Source organism: Tympanuchus pallidicinctus, unplaced genomic scaffold (genome assembly GCF_026119805.1).
Source record: "Tympanuchus pallidicinctus isolate F22 unplaced genomic scaffold, pur_lepc_1.0 scaffold8, whole genome shotgun sequence".
In the NCBI taxonomy this organism is placed as follows: domain Eukaryota; kingdom Metazoa; phylum Chordata; class Aves; order Galliformes; family Phasianidae; genus Tympanuchus; species Tympanuchus pallidicinctus.
This window is the reverse complement of record NW_026294802.1, coordinates 41,892,496-41,900,186: the sequence shown is the minus strand read 5'-3', so window position 1 is coordinate 41,900,186 and position 7,691 is coordinate 41,892,496. Positions and strand designations below refer to the sequence as shown.

At 39.9% G+C, this 7,691-nt stretch overlaps 1 pseudogene; it reads right to left on the bottom strand.

Moving 5' to 3' along the window:
- Positions 1 to 4,389: 4,389 nt before the first annotated feature.
- LOC128073753 (hyaluronidase-4-like) lies at positions 4,390 to 7,647 on the bottom strand (annotated as a pseudogene).
- Between the last annotated feature and the right edge of the window lie 44 nt (positions 7,648 to 7,691).

The following is a 7,691-nucleotide window of genomic DNA, read 5'->3' as shown; positions in this document are numbered from 1 at the left end:
TTAGATATTTTTTGCATTTAGTTATGTCTACAGGGACTTTTTTTTTTTTTTTTTTTTTTGTAATTATCATCTATTTAATTTACTATATAGATATTTCAACATGGAAGAGGCACCCATCAAAGTCTCAAGATTCTTGCAGTGTAATTCTCTGGTAGACACGCAGCTCAGTGTGAGGCTATAGCCTCGAACCAAAGGAAGTTTAATGTTGACTTCATATAGCTTTATATAGCTTTGGCTCAGACTATCAGCTTTCCTCTGATTTTAATTCTTTATATTAACATTTTATAATTCTTTATATTTTCATGTGCTACTACTAAGAGATGTTTAACATCAGAAAACATGAAAGAATCACAAATCGTACTGTAATAAGGGAAAGCATATTTGTTGTACTTAAAAGCATCCATTCTCGTGAATATACAGAGATTAGTAAATTTTGTCACTATTATTTAATGAGTAAAATAACATAAACTGATCTCTAATTATCTCCAGAGAAAAAGCCTACAGCTAGAATAGGTTGAGTTTTGTTACCAGGATATGTTCTACATATCATGCATAATAGTTTTAACTAGGCAGCTGATGAGAACCAAGGCACAGATTTTCAGGGCAATGTAGGTGCCTCATTTCTGCTACAATCTATGAAGTAATGCATTCACTACAGCTCTCAGTTTTGGCGTACCTAAACCTGAAGAGTATTGACATCAGAGTGGAATTCACAATCTGAAGCTTAAGTAATTTCACTTTCTATTGGATGCTCTGTGATGGTTAAGTCCCTGGGCAGAAAATTGCATGTACTGCACAGTGCACTGGAGCACTGTGATACAAAGGCATAGGAAACACAAAGAAAAAAAAAGTAGAAATCCAAGAAGTTATAAAACTGAAACCATAAATATGTCTTACAGGAGGACAGAAGAGAGATGGTCTGATCTTAGAGAAGCAGATGATAGGAATTGATACCAGTTCTCACATAACCCAAGTCTCAGGATTATAAACTGGTTCAGTTATTCCAATGAGAACGGATTCAGCATGTATGTAGGGTAATCTGCTCTGGTTTGGAAAGTACCTCATCACTGTACCATCCTGCAGGTGACATGTGATCACACACACACCTCTGATAATTTGTGCTTACATAATCGTCTGTGCTTCCTACAGCCTTTATGCAAAGAAAGAGAAATCAGAACTTGATGGATACTTCTCAAACAGCTGAAAGCCTGACTTTGCTGTACTGCTCTATGCTTTGCTGTTTGCCTTGCAGGGCTCAGGGAAACGTGGATTTTCAGGTCTTCCTCTTGCTGTTGGAAAACAAAACAAAACAAAACAAAACAAAAACCACGCGCATATATATCTCAATCATAGAATCATAGAATGGTTTGTGTCAGAAGGGTCGTTAAATATCACCTAGTTTCAGTGTCTCTCTATGGGCAGGTAACTGCTTAAAGAGGAAATAGTGTCGACCACCTTCTCAGTGAAGAAATTTTTCCTGATCCCCCAGTTGACTCTCTGCTGACACAGCTCCATGCCGTTCCCTCAGGCCCTGTCCCTCAAAAATTCTACAACAATCAGCACTTTAACAAACTGCATTTGTCTGAAAATGTCATTCCATCAAAAAAAGTCAATCAGAATATTTCTACTTTTCTTCACTATCAGAAAAGTGCTTTTGAAAACATTTATTTTCTGAAAGATAAAGTCTGTATTTCATCTATGTTTTTCTTCTTTTAAACAACAATCACTCTAAACTCAATTTATTTCTCATTGATTGGTTCTGTTCTAGTCACTGTCCTCCTTAATTTAAAAGGAATTTAAAGTATTTCATTCTGCAGAGGTATTCTGTCAAAAAAAAAGTTTTTCTCACTTGCCTTCAAATGCTCTCTTAACATAGCATTCATTCACCTTACAATCATTTGTTTGAAATAGCTATTATGACAATAACTCACCAAGGTTAGATATGAGGATAACAGCATATGTTTGAAGAATTAAAAGCTGCTAGGAGTTTCAAAACCTTCCACACAGCATACAAATGTATCTGCCTTTATTTCCACATCATCATTTGATCTTTTTCTTTTCACAGTGAATCCTTGGTCCTTTGAGGCATTTATCTCTTAGGATTCAAATGTAGATATTCTGGAATCATAGAATCCTTTGAGCTGGAGGAGACCCTTAAAGTTCATCTAGTTCAAGTTCCTTGCAATGAACAGGGATGCCTACAGCTAGATCAGGTTGCTCAGAGCCTGGTCCAGCCTGGCCTTGAATGTCTCCAAAGACAGGGCGTCCACCACTTCTCTGAGCAGCCTATTCCAGTGCTTCACCACCCTTATTGTAACTTCCTTATATCCAATTTAAATCTCTCCTCTTTTAGTTTGAAGCCATTTCTTCATCCTGTCACAGCAGACCCTGCTAACGAGCCTGTCCCCTTATTTCTTGCAGCCCCCAGTTAGATACTGAAAGGTCGCTCTCAGGTCTCCCAGAGCCTTCTCTTCTCCAGGCTGAACAGCCCCAGCTCTCTCAGCCTGTCCTGGTAGGAGAGGTGTTCCATCCCTTGGATCATTTTTGTGGCCCTGCTCTGGACATGCTCCAGCAGGTCTGTGTCTCTCCTGTACTGAGAACTCCACATCCAGACGCAGTACTCCAGGTGAGGCCTCACCATGCAGAGCAGAGGGGCAGGATCGCCGATCACCTCCCTCACCCTGCTGGCCGCACTTTTGATGCAGTCCAGGATGCAGTTGGCTTTCTGGGCACATTTCTGGCTCATGCCCAGTTTGCAATCCACCAGTACCCCCAGGGCCTTTTTGGCAGGGCTGCGCTCCATCCTTACATCCCTCAGTTTGTACTGACAGCGGGGGTTGTCAGGACCCAGGTGCAGACCTTGCACCTGGATTTGTTGAACCTCATATTCTTCTCATTGCTCTGGATGACATCCCATCCCCCGGCCATTTCAGCTGCAGGTGTCATCCACAGACTTGCTGAGAGTGTGCTCAATCCCACTGTCAATGTAACTGATGAAGATGTTAAAGAGCACTGCTTCCAGTACAGACCCGACTGGGACGCCACTTGTCACTAACCTCTGTCTGCACAGTTAGCCATTAACCCCTCTCTGGGAACATACTTGCAACTACTTCCTCATTATGGCTCTCCAGATTCTCTGAACACTTCATACATTGCCTGAGACCTGTTGCACACCTCATTTGCTGCTGTGGTATTGGTAACATAGGACCCAACTTCAGAATCAATGATTTTTTGTACTTTTTTGCAGTTGCTCTGTAGAAGGTAAAAGTAATTTTTTTTTTTTTTTCCTGAGATGAAACTAAACTGTCTTTTTTATTTTTATTTTTTTTCCATATTCAGTCTGAAAAATACACAATATGTAAGGAGCCCACATTACTGGACTCATTCAAGATAACTTACATGTGTCTGATTTAAAGAACTGCTAGATTTAACACAGAAAATATAGCCTAGTGGAGGTGCAGAGTGCTGCAAAGGGCTTTATCAATTTGGATCTCCAGAAAACAACCCTGCCTGTAGGACTAGAAAGAAACCATGATATATGCTAGAAATGAAGGTGATTGCTGCCAGGCTATTTGGCAAGAGCCTGGAGGTCTGGAGATGATTAAGGTGCTCCAGGGGCTTGCCTACATTATTTGACCCAGCTGGAAAGAAGTTCAGTCCTATTTACATTGAGGTTGACAGAACTCAGGCTGAATATTCACAAGGGTTGGGCAGAGCAATTGGATTTGCCGAGGATAACTGAACTCTTACCTTCAGCCATCCATTCTGATGCTGGCTGTGTTTTCTTTACTATCTGCCAACAGAAAATTGGCCCGGAACATCTACTTCACACAGCTGTAAGGACATATTCTTTTCTCCAGACAAAATCTGATATGTGATTGTCTGAAAGCTCCAGGATAGGTTGGCACCTCAGACCTCAATCTCTAAGTTTACTGTGGCTAGGTCTGTTATCATCTAATACAAGGCATCTCCACCTAATCTCAGCAGCTTTCTTCATTTCAGTTGCCCACACAAACACAAACAGAATTCTGTAATCACACACCTTGCTGGGCACTGCTGTTATACTTAACTGATGGGCTAGTCAGGCTCCAGCTGATTTTCTGATGTTTTCTCCAACTGGAAAGGATTCTGACCAAGATGATAATACTGTCTTACTGATTGCCTATTATTAGCTGCTGGCTCCTTTTCTTACCATGATTACTTGGTTTTGCTACACACAACTATGCTGGTCAGGAAGAACTGCATGTTTCATGGCCATCCTTACTGGGAGACAACAAAGACATATTAAGCAGTCAGTTCTGCTGGTACTGAACTGATGCACTTAGTGTCTATTTAATAGGATAAAATGAGGATCTTACACACTGCATTTAAATCAGGCACAGGCTTACCTTACAAAGTTAAATTCATCTCTCTCCAAATAACAATACCTGCAGCTCCCAAGGCAGCACTTTCTCCAATAGTGTTAATAAGATCTTGCTACAGCGTAAAGAGATCACTGTCAGGCTAACTCAGCATTTCATGGCCTTTCGGAAGCAATCCAGTGGTAATTTATGTATCAGTCCACTGTACTGCGTTTTCTTTTCATACTGGTTCTCACAAACTATTTTTTATTGTGGCTCAAGACTTGCTGTCTAGAGTACAAAGACTATTAAATATAAGTTGATTCTTGCAAACAGATACAGCCTAAGATGTTGGTAATAAGCAAGTGAATAAACATTGGGAAAAGAGTACATTTTAATTCACTTTCATGCAAAATGTAACTGTAATTATTTGACATCTCGTTATTACTAGAAACAACTAAAATCTTTTAATTAAAGTGGGATTCCTAGCATGAGAATTCCCAGAAGCATTCCATCGATTCTGTTTTTGCTGATAAGGATAAGGAGGGAGCCATTCTGCTATGTCAGTCAGTTGTTTTCTAGTCCCATTCCAGTTTTAAAGCTGTGATTCCTAAGGTATGCACTGTTCATAGTACTTTCCCTAGAAGCTCACAGCTTCTTATAAAAAATTGTAGAAAATGGTACTCTAAATAGGCATACACTACAGGAGAGGGAATGCTGGCACTGTGCAACATTAAATGAAAGATAAAATGCAGCACTTGGAAAATCTTCATAATTTCAGGATGAGTTTTCATGTTCTTTATACGTTTGTTTCAAAAAGATTTCTTTTACTGTGCTTTTTACTTGAATTGCAGGCTCTAAGAGAAGAGCATGTGGTGCTGGATCTTTATCTCCAATCTGATCAGTAACTAAGGATCAGCAACAAGTAAAACACTGTGCCACAAGCACTGAAGATGAAAGACAATTGATAGGCAAGTGAATTCTTCGATGCCACCACAAATTTAATGGAGACTGAGGACCACGTCACATCAAGAATCAAAGTAGAAAACTTACTTAAGGGGAAAAAAAATGACAGAAACTGGGCATAAATTAGTTAAATACAGCCTGCTGCTGTTCTTGACACCCTTCTATCTTCTTGCAAAGCTAATGAAGGGTGAGCTGTATGAAACCACCAAAGCAAGCGTCTTGATTCTTCAAGTCTAGCTAGGAATCAGATGACCAAGTAAATCTTCAGCTTTGCAACACACCTCATCCTGAGCAATCCACATCCATTAGAGTTAGGTCAAGAAAGTAGATAGGTATTAGGAAACTCCCTAACTCAAAAGAATTGCTCAAAGAAAAGACAGCAGAGACAGCCAGAGGTACAAAATAGTATTTTCCATCATCACTCTGTTTTGTCCGGATGTGAATTGCATTGTTTCCATAGTCTGCCACTAGATTCAGCTGTTGTACTCAGTAAATCAATAATGAAGCCTGTGGATGACCACAGAATGTATATTAATGGCAGGTTTTGCTCCTCCCCCTCCCCCTCCCCCCCAAAGCCCTATTCAGATAATGCTCTACCTTTGTTTTGAGATCCTTTCCCATTTCTCCCATCCCCAACAGATAACAAGGACATTGGCTCAAAACACATGAAGAGGCCCAAAGCCAGGCCTTCAGAAAGCAATGGCAAATGCATTCCAACTGTAGTGTAGCAGGTGATGGCAATGTTAGAGGAGTAGTGGGACCTAATAGAGGGAGTAAATTCTCTTTCCCAGTTTAGCTGCGATGTACTTTGGCTGAAAAGCTGAAAATGGCCTTTAAAAAGTGATTATGGCTCATTTACTAAACTCTGAAATACCCAATTTGAGACCTGCTGGTATAGCAGGAAAAGGAAGCCAGGGTTGTAACAAAAGGGTTTATGCTGCTTTTTCACAAAAAATCTGTTGTCTTCGTGGAATTTCTGAGAAGATATCCACAATTAAGTAAAGAAGAACTATGTTAAGATATGGGTCTTGAAAATATTTGTGTGTGTTTCAGCTGATGTGAGCAGTACTCATCGCTTCTGGTGCTTTCTACGCCAAGCAATGCAGAAAGGCTCCTGGTTTCAATATCTAACTGGAGCAATTTTCTAAGTTGTAACAGTGAACAGGTTGCTCACATCTTTTCCTCAGTTTCTTTTCTATAAAAAGGCAGCTATCTGGGGATTAGTTAGTGATTGCATACCTGAGCAGAAGAAAGTACATCAGAGAGGATTAATGTATTAACTTCCTCCTGCATTCTACATCAGATTGGTGAAATCCTTTTAATCCATTCAAATGCATGTTTGAGTATAGCATAGTGACAAACTAAAGAAAGAAAAAAAAAAAGTATTTTAGGCTGCATTTTTTTCTTCAAAACATTGAGCTCTTTTAGCATGGAGACAACTAGCAAAGTTGGCTCAAGATGGAGGTTTTCCATCTCAATGTACCATCTGCAAGAATGGTTAGAACATAAATGAAGCCCACAGTGTTCCAGCAAGAGCTTACAACAAATAGAAATAGTAAAGGTTTTTCTCTATATCCTAGACAACTATGCATAAATATGGAGAAGGCATAACTTTGAGATTTAATGGAGAAAATTCTTATTGATTCATCAGCTCTAAGCTGAGAAAAGTGCAGAAAGATTTTAGCGTTTCCAAGGCATTTATTAATGCCAGTGAAAGGATAAAAGGATGCACTTCTATCCCAGAGCCAGGAAAGTTTATTGATCAGAACTTCACTCTCTGGGCAGGAACCAGTGCAGTTCTGATCACAGAAATTGTAATTGTGATGGTAAGGGTATAAATAATATCCCCACAAGCCCTTTGTCTTGTTTTCTATTCTTAATGCAATTGTTTCCCCATAAAAGGTTTTGCCTTTCTTCAAAGGAAAGTCTGGCTAAATGTTCAACATCAGCTGCTGAAATATTCTCTTCCATTAAATTAATTTTCTGTACATTTTCCTGTAAACACCTTCTGTATCCCAGTTGCAGTCTCACAGAGGTCTCCAGTGCTCCCAGTCCATGGCTGCTGATCCATGGAAGTTCTTAGCTGTAATGTCATAGTTAATGTCACAGCTGTCTTTCTCCAGATGTTTGAAAACAGAAGGTCTGGGGTAGGCCACCATTAACACGGATTTCCTGTGATGCATACCAGGGATATAGCCAAGCTCATTAAAATAAAACATATTAGTGTTTTCTGCCCTCTTGCTTTAGCTAATATACTCCCAGTTATATGAAACATTTTCAGGTTCAGCACTAGGTCGCACCTCAGGGGGCACAAGCCTTTCAGTGTGTTCTGGGCAGCCATTAAATGTTTCTTCTCCAGAACTGGTGGTCAGACTGGTTTCACAG